Raw genomic sequence first — 14416 nt, forward strand, 5'->3', positions numbered from 1 at the left:
TTAACAATAAAGTGTTGTGCACTTAAAAAAAAATTTAAGAGGGGTGGGAGGGTATAGCTCAGTGGTAGAGCACATGCTTAGCATGCACGAGGTCCTGGGTTCACTCCCCAGTACTTCCATCAAAAAATGAATGAGTAAACCCAATTACCTTCCCCCCCGTAAATAAACAAATAAAATTTTAAAAAAAAATTTAAGAGGGTAAATCAGTTGAACATTTTACAACACACACACACACACCCCCAAAGAAGCACAAGGAAATTTTTGGAGGCGATAGATATGTTTAGCACTTTGATTGCGGTAATGGTATGATGGTATATGCAAATGTCCAAACTCATCAAATTGTATGCGTTAAATATATGCAGTTTTTTGTCTTCAATTATGCCTCAGCAAAGCTGTGACATAATTAAGAATTTCTGTTTATCGGTAGAATTGAGAGTGAAAAGAAAACCACGAACTAAGAGAATACATTTGCAACATATATAAACAAAGGGTTATATCGAGATTGCTACCAGTACTCTACCTATCAGTGCAAACCAGTTTTTAAAAAGGACCAAAAACTTGCCTAGACCCTTCTCAGATGAAACAGGAATGGCTGATACATGTGGGAAAATGACGCTTAAGCACCTGAGTAATCAGAGAAGCAAATAAAAATCGTAAGAAGTCTTTTCATTATTAGCCAATTGTGAAAAAAATAGCATTCTGAGTAAGATACATGTGAATCGTAAAATGCAAATGGCATGTCTAATTATGTGGGGAAATAATTTTACTTTCCTAAATGAAGTTCTTAAGGGGTTCTCTGCCACCACTAAGAACTTCTGCACAGCAAACCCCGTGAGAGGGGTGGGGATTTTTCCCCTCCTTGTTATATTTTCAGCACCTATAGTGCCTGGCACTTAATATATTCTCATTAAATATTTGATGGAAGGTGAAAGGGAGGAAGGAGGGGAGAAAGGAAGGAAGGACTGAGGGCAAAGATTATGTCCCAGGTGTTTGCACATTTAGGGGCTTAAAGCTCTAATCTGTGGCCTGTGGAGATAAAATCCTGAGACTAAGTCCAGGCTCTAAACTTGGGGAGGTCAGTTAAACTTGGGGGAGTCAGTGAAGCCCTAGGAATCCATTTTTCCCTGTTTCAGGGGATCAGGCCCCATCCCGTGGTGGTGGTGAGGTTCAAGGGTGCTTGGACAGTGGCTGGTCACCCATTAAAGCTTTATGCAAATGTTAGTTGGCCCCCAAACAGTTTGGCCCCAAGGTCTGAGACCTCCCTGTAAACATGTTTCTGGATCATTTGCCTCCGGAGGCCTCCAGGGCTACAAACCCTCCCTTCCCGCTGGCGGCTGTCTGCACCCCTTGAACGGCAGACAGAGTCTTTCTCCTGCAATCAGAGATAAAGATACCGGGGGTGTTGACAATAAGCTTCACCTGCCTCACGGGAGCAGGCAGGTTCTGGATCGCTGAATGAGTGTGAATGATGGGGCAGAGATACCTGCTTCCCTCGGGGGCAGAGCCAGGTCACGCCTGGGCCCAGGTCAAGAAATTGAGAGGACCCTGGGGGCCGGTTGGGGGGGGCGCTGCAACCCAAACCCATTGTTCACCTTAGGAGAAAGGCCGTCCCCTGTGCCACTCACGGCCCTCCGCCCTCCACCTCACTCCAATCTACAAGGCTGGATGTTTAGGAATGTCATCCAGGCTGAGCTTAGCCTCAGTCAGCAGGCAGGTGGGCCACTAGGGACATGGGGACAGGAAGACGGCCTTTCCCTCCATACAGCAGAGGCCGTGTCGGATGAATTGGGGCAGCCTTCCTGGTGCCACACCTGCAGGAGGAGCCCACATCCTCCCAGGGGGTCTGCCTGAGACCAGCTCCCGGACAGAGACACCCTGAAATACCAGCCCTGGCTCCCCTCCTCTCTACCGGGCAGCATCTGACCCAGGTCAGACCCAAAGGGCCAGGGGTTGGGACATGGCCTCCAGGATCAGTGGGACTCAGGCTGCCGTGGATGGCAGCAACACCGCCAGCTGTAGCCAACAGAAGTCCCCAGGAGGGTGACATGTAGAGCCACTTAGAGGGTAGAGTCAGCACCGACCACACTCAAGGGTCAAAAAGAGAGAGCAGTGAGGGACAGTAATAGAAATAAGAATCAAATAGCAAAAAGCACATTTTCCTGGGTGACCATTATGTGCCGGGCATTTTACACGCTTGTGTCCTTTAATTTCTCACAGCCGCCTTAGTTGTAGGCTTTGGCATTATCCCCGCTCTCCTGAGGCCTGGGGAGTTTCACAAGGTCACACGATTGCCAGGCCCAGAGCAGGTCTTGCGAGTGCACGGTGTCTGACTCCCGCACCCGCTCTCCTCACCATGCCGCTCTTCTGCCCATTAAGAACAGATACCTGTTTCTGTGGTTGGTTTTCTAATCTGAGACCACAGGGTGTCAGGCTCTGAGCTCTTATGAAGCCAAGGACAAGGCAGAACCCTCTCATTCTGGGAGATACTAACCCCGGTAAGTCCTAGCACCGACTAAGAGCCAGACATACAAAAATGGGAGACACTCCAGGCGCCACCTTCCTATAGCCCCTGATGCAGACCAGTGGGAGCTCTGAGAGCCCATGGGAAGGGCGGAGGCCTGGGCATGGAAGGAGGCTCAGCGGGCCTCCTGGAGGACGCGATAGCTAACCTGAAACCTGAAGGATGAGTGAGTTAGCCAGGGGTGTGTGTGTGTGTGTGTGTGTGTGTCGGTGTGTGTGTGTGTCAATGTGTGTGTGTGTGTGTGTAGTGGTGGTGGAATGTTGTAAGAGACCTGAAGGCCGGAGAGAGCAGGGCAGGCTGGAGGAAGAGGAGGTCTGGGGACTAGAACCTGGAGGGCAAGGGAAAGAGGAAGGAGACAAGGCTGAAGATACTAGAAGTCAGACGTAGTGGTGTCCACTCTGCCTTCAGAAAGATCGCTCGGCTTCAGGGCACACATAGGAAAAGAGCAGCCTCCCCACTTGCATGGACCACGGGAGAAACACCACTGTTATGGATGCAAGGGGTGGGCTTCAACCAGGGTCAGGAGAAGGGTCCAGAGGAGCTGGCCAGAGCCTCCTTCTCCTGCGCTGGCGCACCGCAGCCCTAGGACACGCCACTTGGGGAAAGACGGACCACGCCTTTTGGCTAGAAGCTCATGGGGCAAGAACCCGCAACTTGCCTTGTGTTGACCCATGTGCCCCTTGACAGAGGTTCCACAGTGGCACACAGGCGGGCATTACATTGGGGCTGGCAGGTCCAACCTGGGCAGAGGGCAAGCCCAGAGCAGGTAGGAAGAGAGCATCTGCCAATCATTGGGGCAGCTATGTCTCATGTCTCTTCCCCTACACTCCATCCTCGCCGCTGCTGCCAGAGGGGTCTGGTATAAAACACATCTGATCACATCTCTGGCCTGCTTAGCTCCTAAAGCCTCTGGAGTTGCCAACACAGCTGGAGCTTTAGCCCGATCAAGGCAGTAGCCCCACAGTGTCCTAGCAGTCATCGCGGTCTGCTCTTCTACGTGTTCCCATTTTTTAAAAAGCAACTTTCATTTAAGAATGGAATAGATGTGGGGGAAAAAAAGAATGGAACAGATAAACCAGTAGAAATGGTTAATTTTATTAAATCTCAACCGCTGAGCACACATCTTTTTAAGATTCGGTGTGATGCTCTGGGAAGGACACACAAAACGTCCTTCCTGAAGGATGCTGTGTCCACACACAACTCTTAAGGGGATGTTCACACTGTGAGCTGAGCCAGCTGCTCTTTCTGCAGAATACCATCTTCATTGGGATAAGTGACTGACAAACTGTGATTATGCCGATTTAGGTATTTGTTAGACATTTTCTGAAAAAATGAGCAAAGTGAATCTGTCACTTCAAGGGGAAAGAAAAACTGACAGTTTTCACTGTCAATGATAAAATTCGAGCAGTCAAAAGAAAATTCAGCCCTTGAAAACTCACACGTGCTTGTGAGCTTGACAGCTCCCCAAGCCTTGAAGACTTTTCTGATGAGATCGGTGGTGATATTAATGAAAGCGGTGTTATTTAATATGGTGTAATGAAATGTGTCAACGTTGGGAAGAGCTGTCTAGCTCAGAGAACCAATAATTTTCCAAAAGACCAATGAATGATGTTACAAAATCAAGCATGGATTAAAAAACCTATTCAAAGTGCAAGATGGACCAGTGGATTGTTTTAAAATAAACTATCTATTTACAACAGCTTTAGATTTAAAGAAAAAATTATGAAGATAGCTTGGAGAGTTTCCACATAACCTGTGCCCAAGCTTCCCCTAGACATCATGTATTAGCATCACACACTTGTTATGATTAATGAACCAATACACACACATGATTATCAACTGAAATCCATTGTTTATTCAGATTTCAAGAGTTTTTACCTAATTAACCTTTTCTCTTCCAGGACCTTCTGTCCAGAGTATCACATTACATTTAGTCACCACGGGTTATCTTCCTCTGACAGTTTCTCAGACTTTCCTTGTTCGGGGTAACCTTGACAGTTTTGAAGAATTATTGGTCAGGGATTTTGCAGAATGTTCATATATATATATATATATTTTTTTTTTTTTTCCTTTCTAAGGGAGGTGCTGGGGATTGAACCCAGGACCTCATGCATGCCAAGCATGTGCTCTACCCCTGAGCTATACCCTCCACCCAGAATGTTCCTTGATTGGGATTTGTCTGATGTTTTTCTCATGATTCGACTGGAGTTATGGTTTGGGGGATAAAGACCACAGACATAAAGTGGTATATTCATCACATAATATCAAAGGCATATACGATTAACCTGATGTATGGCTTTTGTCACGTGGCTGAAGTAGTGTTTCTAAGGTTCCTCTACTGTTACGTTACCGTTTCCTCCCTTTTCTTACTGTTCTTATTGGAAGGAAATCACTAACTGCAGCCTGCACTTGACAGGTGGGGAATTAAGTTCCCCCTCCTTGCAGGCAGAGTATGCATATAAATTATTTGGCATTGTTCCCACGGGGGATTTAACCTTTTCTTCTCCATTTATTTGTTTATTCAATCATTCATGTATATCGATATGGATCCATAATATTTATTTTACACTTTGGGTTATAATCCAATACTTCTTTATTAACTTTGTTGCTTAAATTGTTCTAGCTTAGGCCACCGGAAGCTTTCAGTTGACTCCAGTGTCCCTTTGATGTATCCCCATCACTCGGGGTGTGTGTGTGTGTGTGTGTGTCAGTGTGTGTTTTGAGGGTCTTGTATATTTCCTGCCCCAGGCCTACCAGGGTCAAGTCATTTCTCCCAGAAGCATCAATTCCTTATATTAGAGAATGGTATTAAAAACCAAGGTCTAGGAGCTAGGTACCAGATTCAAATAACCTTTAAGGAACTACAGCTTGTCAAGTTTGGGTGTCATAGGAAAGAAGAATAGCCACAGAATCTTTAAAAAGGCTATTAAAATACTCTTTCTGCATGCACATCTTGATGTATCTGCATAAAGCCACATTTAACAGACAGCAGTGCAGAAGCAGAAAGGAGATCCAGCTGTCGCTATGAAGCCAGACATTTAAAAGATGTGAAGAATGTAAAACAAATGTAAAGCCAAATTATTTTTCTTTTGGAAAATATAGTTATTTTAAAATGTGATTAACATGTAATCATTTATTATTATTCTTTTAAGGAAGCTAATAGATTTTTTTTTATTTTTTATTTAAATTTCTAATATGGTAAATCCCAACAGGTGCAGCTCACATAAACAGAAGATCATTGCGTTTCTCAATAATTTTTAAAAGCATAAATGGGCTTGGAGACAAAAATCTTTGAAGCTGGTGACTGAACCACACCGGACCAGTGGCTGTCTCCCTCCAGCCTCTTACACCCTCCTGGGACCCTTTCCTACCTCTGATCATGCTGGTGCTCAGATCCACCCTTCTCTTCTTTGCCTCCCGGCCAACTCCCTCCCACTTCTCAAGATGCTCAGATGTGTTCTGTGAAGCTATCCCTGAGTCCCTAAGGAGATTTAAGTTTGCCCTCTCCTCTATCCCCCTGCCCTTGGTACAAATTTCTATCTCAATGTGTGTCATGTAGTGATTGTAGTTTTGTGTCCCTGCTTCTCTCTTGAACAAGGGCAGGGGCTTATGTGATGCGTCATTCTACCCTGGTGCAGGATGTAATGCCAGGCGCATATTTGGTATGTTTGTTGAAGGAATAGATGAATGTCTGACCCAGTGACACCCATCTCTTCCCATGACTGCTGGCTTTACATTCATTTGCACGAACAAAATATATCCTTCTCCATTTTTCTGGGGCAAAGGCCAAATGTTTACGTCTTGGAACTTTCATTTAATTCAGCAAATATTTTTCAGATGTCTGTTACATTCCAGGCACTGTACTAGGAACCAAAGATAAGAGACACATGTGTGGAGATTTTGTCTAACAGAAAATAGCTCATCACTTTTATGGTTGTCCCCAATCTGCCTTCCATAGTTAAGGGTGTGCAGGACCACAGAGCACAGAGCAGTCAGCTGCATCCAAAGGCAGCCCTAATCCTGGGGCACAAATAGACCAAGGAGCAAGTAATTATCCTGTAAATTCAAAGATCATAGGCAGCTCCCCTAGGTAAGGAAATGTAGAAAATATATTACGCCGGGTGGTGTTCAGATTTGCCCAGATTCAACAACTCTTTGCTCTAATTCCTCTGGAATAAATGGTACACAAACTTGACCACATGCTTGTTCTCTCAGTACAAGGTAAAAGGAGGTAGAAAGACGAACAGAGGCAGATGATGTAAGAAGTTTAGACAGTCCTCCTTGCGGTGCCCTTGGCCGGCAACGTGCGGTTCAGTGCTGGCGCGTCGCGGCTGCAGTGCAGGCAGACACTTGTTCGGAGATTTCACGCTAGAACTGCGAAGGCTTCCTTTTTGCCACTTGCTCGGTATTTGAATTTTGGCCCAAATTATCTAAATGTGCGTTGTCCCATCCAGCAGACCCAACTTTGACCACTGAGCACTTGAAATGTGGCTGGTGGGACAAAAAATACTATTTGGAATATATTGGATTTAATAAAACATAAGATTAAAGTCAATGTCATCCATTGCTTCCTGTTGTTGTTTTTGTTTTAACATGGCTAATGGAAACATTTAAATGACACAAGTGGCTCAGATTATATTCCGAATGGACAGCGGAGTACCCTGCAGCCTCAGTTCACCGTCTGATGATCAGGGGAGCAGAGGCCCTGGTCTGAGTCATTTCCCTGCCCCATACCGACTGTTCTCTTGGCCAGAAACCCCTCCATTTAACTCCAAGCGTTGGCCTCTGCCTGCCTTTGCAAAGGTAATGAACACAAGATCACTCAGAGCAGGCTCTTGCCCTCCCCTGAGAACTTCACGTGGAACTCCCCACCTGAAAGGTAATCTCCCAGCAAATCTCAGACAGGCCATCAGGCCAGATCTGAGGACAAAGGAGGGGTTGTTGATGGAATGTTCCAGTCCCTACAAGAAGGTCGATTCTGAATTCATCCTTTCTCCTCTCCCCACCCTCCTGCACCCGAGGAGAACGTCAGTTCCCTGAGAAACTACCCCCCCCCATCGAAGGTCCCCATCTCTGAGCCTCCTGGCTTCCTGCTGCCAGAGTTCTCAGCAACAGCCCTGGAATCCAGGCAGGCATGGACAGCCCCCCGAGAAAAGCTCCCTCTGAGCTGCTCACCTGGCTGGGCTGAACCCCAGACACGAGCCTGACAGCACGGAAAGCCTGGTTCAAACCCAGTTCCGCGTGCAGAGTCTGTATTCATCAAAGACAATCTTCCTCCACAAAGGAAAACAGAAGATTTAGTGGGTGTTCTCCATTTTTAAAAGCATCACCATGTTTCCTGTTACTCGGGCCCAAGATGTCTTTAACACCTTCCTCTTCTCCGCTTCTCTGATCAGTGGTCACCTCCAGTGACTTGTGCCACCAAGTCGTTCCTCCAGTTAGTGCCCCTCCCTCCCCTCCCCTGCCCCCCTGCACCGGGCCATGACTTGGCCCAGAGTGACTGCAATAACTTCCCCCCAGATTCCACGCTGCTCCTGATCCTGCACTTCTGCTCCTCACCCCAATCTGGCAACCAGGCGTCTTTATCCCCACTTAGTGATAAGAGACAGAGATTTGAGGGGGGAAACGTGTGGCTGTAAGTGGCGGAACAATGAAGCATTCCGGAGTCCAGAGGGCTCTGGCTCTTCTCCCACATTGGTTTCCCCATCTCAGTGGAATGAAAATAAAGAACTGAAGTCCTGTCTGTCCAAGCTGTGCCCGTGTCTCCACTGGTCCATGTCTGAACAACGAGGGAAAAGTTTAATCCATCCCCAAGGCGTTCCAAACGTCTGACTGTCGGGGGCTGGAGGACCCAGTTGGCTGCCATGGTGGAGCCCTGACTCACTGGGAACTATAATTAGGTCTCTGTTATGCTGCTGACTGGAGTTTGTTTTATATCTAGTTGTCTCATGTAGATTGTTAAGTCAATTGTCAGACATTTTCTTAAATAAATATACTAAAAATATTGAATAATATGCCTTGCCTCCTTACTAACCTCTAAGCTTTATAAGGATGAAAGCTACGTCTTTATCTTTACGGCATCCCATAACGGGGCCTCTGGCCAGTAGATGCTCAGGAAAGTTTTGTTGAGTTGAATGATTTCTGATGCCTGGTGGACAACGTCCCATCTGTTAAGGAGGCATCTGAGGTCCTTTCCAGTCCCCTCAGCTGTAATTTAATTTCACAGCCTTGGGTCAGCCATTCCCCAATCCCCCTTCCCCCGCCTCCAGTATTTAAGCCACAATAGCCGTCTTCCCCCTAAATACTGTGTTCTGCTCTAATTATTTCCTCTTCCCTGTATCCCTGGCATTCCCCTCATCTTTCAAGGCCCCGATTAAATATCCCCTCCACCATGATGTCATTCCTAACCCTTCTCCCACCTTGCCTCTGTGGAACTCAGCCTACCTCTTTGTTAAAAGTCTAGTGATATCATAACGATCTATCTACAAACCTCTTCTCACCCGCTAGAACAATACTCTGTGGGGAAAGATTAATTATTTCCAGAACCCAGTGAGGAAGGAAAATAGGCAGCTCTAAAATATTATTTTATTTTGTTGAAGGAGAATTCAACAAAGGCAAAGGAGTAAGGAGGCAGGACATGGAGAAAATGTCTTGATTCAAAAAAAGCTTTTTCTCAGATTATAAAGGGGGTCCCTGGCTTGGTTAGGAGAAGAGGAGAGGATGGGAGACTGCACAGGCTTCCTAGAGAGGTTATCAGAAGACCCAAGAGAAGTCCTTGCAAGATGTGTCAGGACCATGATGGCAATGAAAGAGATAAAGACGGCAGGGGCTGCAGTGATGGGCATCTCCAGATGATGGCAGAGTGACCACACCAGATGGGCCCCTCCTCTTCCTCTTCGCCTACATGGACCCTGCCCGAGACCCAAGACTATGACATGGCAGTGGGGTTGGAGAGGAAAACCCAGCCTGGTGGAAAAGGGACTGAAACTAGACACGGGTGGCCATATAGAAAATAAAGACAGATATATTTCTTGGAAAGCCGAGTTTTCAAACTAAAACTCCTCCTCTCTACTCCCGCCTGGTGACTGGCACAGAGATAGTTTGTAGTGTTGAGTGGATGAATGAATAAATAACTAATTTAGATTTGCCACCCAGATGCTGGACTTTTTATGGTAGGCCTAATGGGTACTTAATTGTTGGAGTTTGGGGGAAATAATAAATAACAACATTGGTGTTGCTTCCCAAGTTTGTGACCAGCTGGCAATTATTACAAAGCAACCAGCCAAGAGGAAATTGTTTTTAAATCAGCTTTATTGGTAAATCTAATTAAAGAATGAAGTTAGATCTGTAGCCACATTCAAGATCTCTAACACAGTCCTCTGGAATGGAACTGTTCCCCAAGCTGCACTTCTGTCCCAGGAACCGTCCACATGGATGAACCAAGAACACCTAAAGCTGAGTCCAGACCACAAGTAGACACCAAAGATCCACAGACTCGGCTGAGACACGCATGCTCAGCAACTTTCCCCAAACCGTCCATCAGCTACTTTATCCTCCTCCTTCCGGGAGAAGCAAGCTGGGGGGAGGAATGAAGCCAGGAGTGTTTCTCTAGTGGAATTCTCCTCACAGAAACATGAGTCCAGAGGAACGAAGTTTCCTCTCTAAAATCCAAAAGTAGCTTGTTTCTGGCACGACGTATGATTTGTGATGGGTCAAGGCCATTTGGCCTCCCAAATGCCACAGTCCTCTTCTAATGCCATTAGATAGGTCCTCCACCCAAGCCTGTCTGTTCAAGGTGGAATGAGATAGCCCTGATGACTTAGGTGCCTTTATGTCTTTTCCCTAGCTTCAGAGCAGGAGCAAACTTTCTTGGAATGACATTTCAGCCTCCTGTTTCCTGCTTTCTCCCCCGGGTTACAGCAGATGGTTGGAAAGAAGCAATTTGTGTATTACAAGAAACAAAAGAGCGTTTTGAACCTTTTCAGCTCACATGTCTCCTGGATCCCCTGTTAGACACATATAACCATTCTCAGGCTTTGTCCAAACTATAGCTTAGGGCTAGGATTAAGAGAAGATACCTGGCCAGGATGGGCGTGTGACTTCAGGCCAAACCTTCTCATAAATATGTGTGTGTACGTATGTGTGTATAAATACTAGGTACGTATGTAGGTGTATGTAAGTAACGTTAAGTATGGCTGTGTGTATACATATATATGCATGTGTGTATACATACATATGTGAATAGCTTGAATTGTGAATATGAATATAAATGACTTTTAAAGTTGCCCTGGTAGCCAAAATTGAGGTATGTAGGAAACAGAGTATAGAGTTGCCCATTCATTCTCCTTCTGGAAGCTGGGTAATCTGATCAAGCTCCACGTTGACTGTAGATGCCCAAATCTACGCAAGCTGTTTAGGGAAGTTTGTGATGAGGTGAACAAACAAGCAAACCACCCAGACATCCTTTTCTTTAAGGGACAAAGGACCCAGCTCTCGAGTCTGTGCTTTTTAGATCATCTGTATATTCTAAAGTCACCAGACGATCGTTCCACCCTCTACCTGCTTTGCCTTGGTTCACTCCCATTACGTAGGAATACACTGTTGGGACATTCCACTTTTTATTCCCACGAGGGGAAAAAAAATGGGCCTAGATTTCTTCCTAACTGGGTCAGGATTAGATCTGACTATGAGTCAAAGAAATACAAAATAATAACAACTTAAAAAAAGAAAGAAGTTTATTTTTTCCCTCTCACAGAGACATGGGAACAGAGAGAGTTCAGGGTTAGAACTGACAGCAAAGCTCTCCTAAGTCCTCAGGAACCCAGGCTCCTTTGACCTTGCTGTGACACCACGTATGGCCTCCATTCACAAATTCATCTCACAGCCTCAGATAGCTGCTCCGGTTCCAGCCATTACATCTGCATTCCATCCAGGAATAAGAAGGTGACATGGAAGAAGAGGGGAAGGACCATTGCCAGTTGTCTTTTCAGGAAAGTACCTCAAAGATGCCATCTCACCAGGCAGGACTTAGTCAAATGAGCACACTTAACTGCACTGGAGTTTGAGAAATGTAGCTTTATTCCTAGTCACCTGGTACCTAAAATGGAGGGTATTATTTTAGGAGAGAATAGAATAAGGGGAATGACTAGCAGCCTCAGCCACACCTTGAAATAGGATGTCTTCGATCCGTGTTGGTAAATCACTGGCAATAAGCTCCTGTCACCAACACTTTCACCATCAACCTCATTCAGTGCCTCAGATTCCACCACCAGTCAACCCTCTCCTCCAACCAGAACGGTCTCTCTGCATCTGCACTTGAACATGCCTTGCAGCCTTTCCTCTGTACTAGTACCTACCTTTTGTTTAGAACATCCTCCCTCTTTCTCTCTATCTTCCTAAATTCTATCCATCTTTGAAGGCTCAGTCCAAGCCCCTCCTTCTTGGTAAAGCCTCTTCTGTCCTTCCCTTTTCCCAATAACCTCTCTCTTTCTAGAATGCCCAAATTAATCTGACACCTGGCATATATAGGCATATATGTTGAGTTTGTGTGCACATCTTTTTCTTTCAGCTAGATCTTAGGCTCCTTGGAGGTACCAAGAAGGGTATCATGACTTCTCTAGACCTCTCGCAGCACCTGGGCACACATTTGTTTCTAAACGTCCTGTCACTTAGAAGTCAGGGTTAGGGGAACAATCAGAAAACTGAAAGCCAGGAGAAATGAATTAGAAACTGAACTCTGACCCTAAATAGCTCTGCAGCCTTGGGCTTAATTTCTCTGATCTATAAAAGGAAGCAAGTAACACCAGTCCAATCCAATCCAGAGAGCGGTGGTAAGGACCACACACACACACACACACACCCCTTTGTACAATGCAAAACGCCACACAAATTTTAGGTATGCAGCTTTTGTCAAGGTTTTGTTTTGTTTTGTTGGGTTTGTTTGTTTGTTCGTTTTGTTTTTTAACTGCAAGTAATGAAAACCAACTCAGGCTAACTTGAGTAAAAAGGGTCTTTACTGGAAGAGCACAGAAGATTCCTCACAGAATCATAAGGTATCCGGAACCCAGTCTTGGCAAAAGATGGGGAGCAGGGCAACTCTGGGGTCCAGACGGCAAGAACGGTTTGGACACCTCATCAGCAGCACCTCCAGGATGAACTCACTCCAAACAAGTGCCCAACTCTGAGCCGCTCTCTCCGATGCGAGTCCTGGGAGGGGGTTGTTGGCCGATCTTTGGTTATGTGTCCCTGCTCCTTGGTCACAACAGCCCAGGTCACCCTGGTTTATAGTCCCACAAAGTCTACCCATGATGAAGAAAGGTCAAAGCCCTGAAGGAAATCAAGGTGATGCTATCAGTAGAGTGCGTGGAGGCTGGATGGCCAGAAAGCAGCAAATGTCCACAATCAGCTTAATAAGCACGTGTTGATTGAGGGTCAGTGGCCCACTCCTTTGACTCTGAAGCCATTTTGCATTATGAGATATTTTAAGCAACTTCTCTAGACCTTATCAGTGAGCACCTTGAAGGACATCCATTTATCAGATCCCTTCCACCCATGGCAGTTAGAACAAGACATTGTAGAGAGGAGACACCAAACTACTTACTCGATGAGGGGAGGGCACTGGAAGGGATGAGGAAAGTCTCAGCTCTGCCATTATTCTTTAAGTTTGGAACTGACAAATTCTTTCCTCTGTCTTCCCAATTTTGATTCCTGTGAGGTCCACCTGGAACTCTCCTTCTCAGCCTGTGGATCTGGGCTCCCACCCTCATCTCTGCCCTAACGTCTAAGCCCCCAGGTGACAGATGGCTGCAGAAAACTCCCATGACCTGACTGCTTCTCCTTGGGAGTCAGTTCTTAAGGTGCCTTTGGAACTGGAATTTTATCTGTGTGCCTCTAAAAAATAAAACAAAACAGACCACTCCCCGACAACTGTAAATCCGGCTACGGAAGACCCAATGCTGAGATTTAAAGAAGCTACAGTGAGACTAGGAGCCTCCTTATATCCAGTGAACCAGGGTGGGTGTGTTTTTCTTCTTCCTTAAATATGGTCTGAGACTCCCGTAAGCCTTTCACCAGTGACCAGACCCCGAGAGCAGGGTGTGGCCCCTGGCGCAGTAGCCAACACACATTGGATGCTCACCACGTGCCCAGTGCAGGGCAAAGTGCTTCGCATGGGCTTTCTCACTTATCCTCCTAACCCCTCTGAGGCAGCCGCGACAAGTACCCTGCCTGTCCAGTGGCTGAGGACTCAGAGGCTCAGCAGGGGGAAGTAGCTGGCCCAAGGCCATGCAGTCAGTAAGGGGGAGGAGCTGGATCCGATCTAGGCGTGCCCCCCCTTTCAGCTGGAAGGGGAAAGAGAGAAGAAGAAAGGAAACACCAATCCCCTGTGAAATCTTGGACGGAAGACAGGTGCCCTTCTAACACGAGTTCCCTCCCAGAGCTTGCATGTGAGCAAAAATATAAATTTCCATTGTGTTTGAGTGATTATCAAATAGGGAGGGGTGGTCACAGAAGGCAGCATTAGCCCCGTCCCTGCACACAGCTCTGCAGACTGCTTTGAGAAGGCCAAGTCTAGGCTGATCCTGCGGGATGAGTAGTTGTCACTTAGGCAGACACAAGGGGTGAAGGTCTCAGACCCATGCGCTCTCTGGAAGCTGGAGGTGAAACCAGGGCTGGCCCGGGGGAGGCCAGTCTGAGATAGAGGCTTCCTGGGTGGGCTCCACCCTCCCGGTTTCTCTCCTTCCAGGCCCTAAGTGAGAGGGGAGCTAACCTCTAACATGGGGTGCATGAGCTCAAGGTGAGGGTGGGAGGGTCTGAACAGTTGCAGGTGGGTGAGGAAACATACAAAACAACGGTGCCCCCCTTTGAGTATGTCTTGTGGTCTTACAGCCATAATGT

Source organism: Camelus bactrianus, chromosome 21 (assembly GCF_048773025.1).
Source record: "Camelus bactrianus isolate YW-2024 breed Bactrian camel chromosome 21, ASM4877302v1, whole genome shotgun sequence".
In the NCBI taxonomy this organism is placed as follows: domain Eukaryota; kingdom Metazoa; phylum Chordata; class Mammalia; order Artiodactyla; family Camelidae; genus Camelus; species Camelus bactrianus.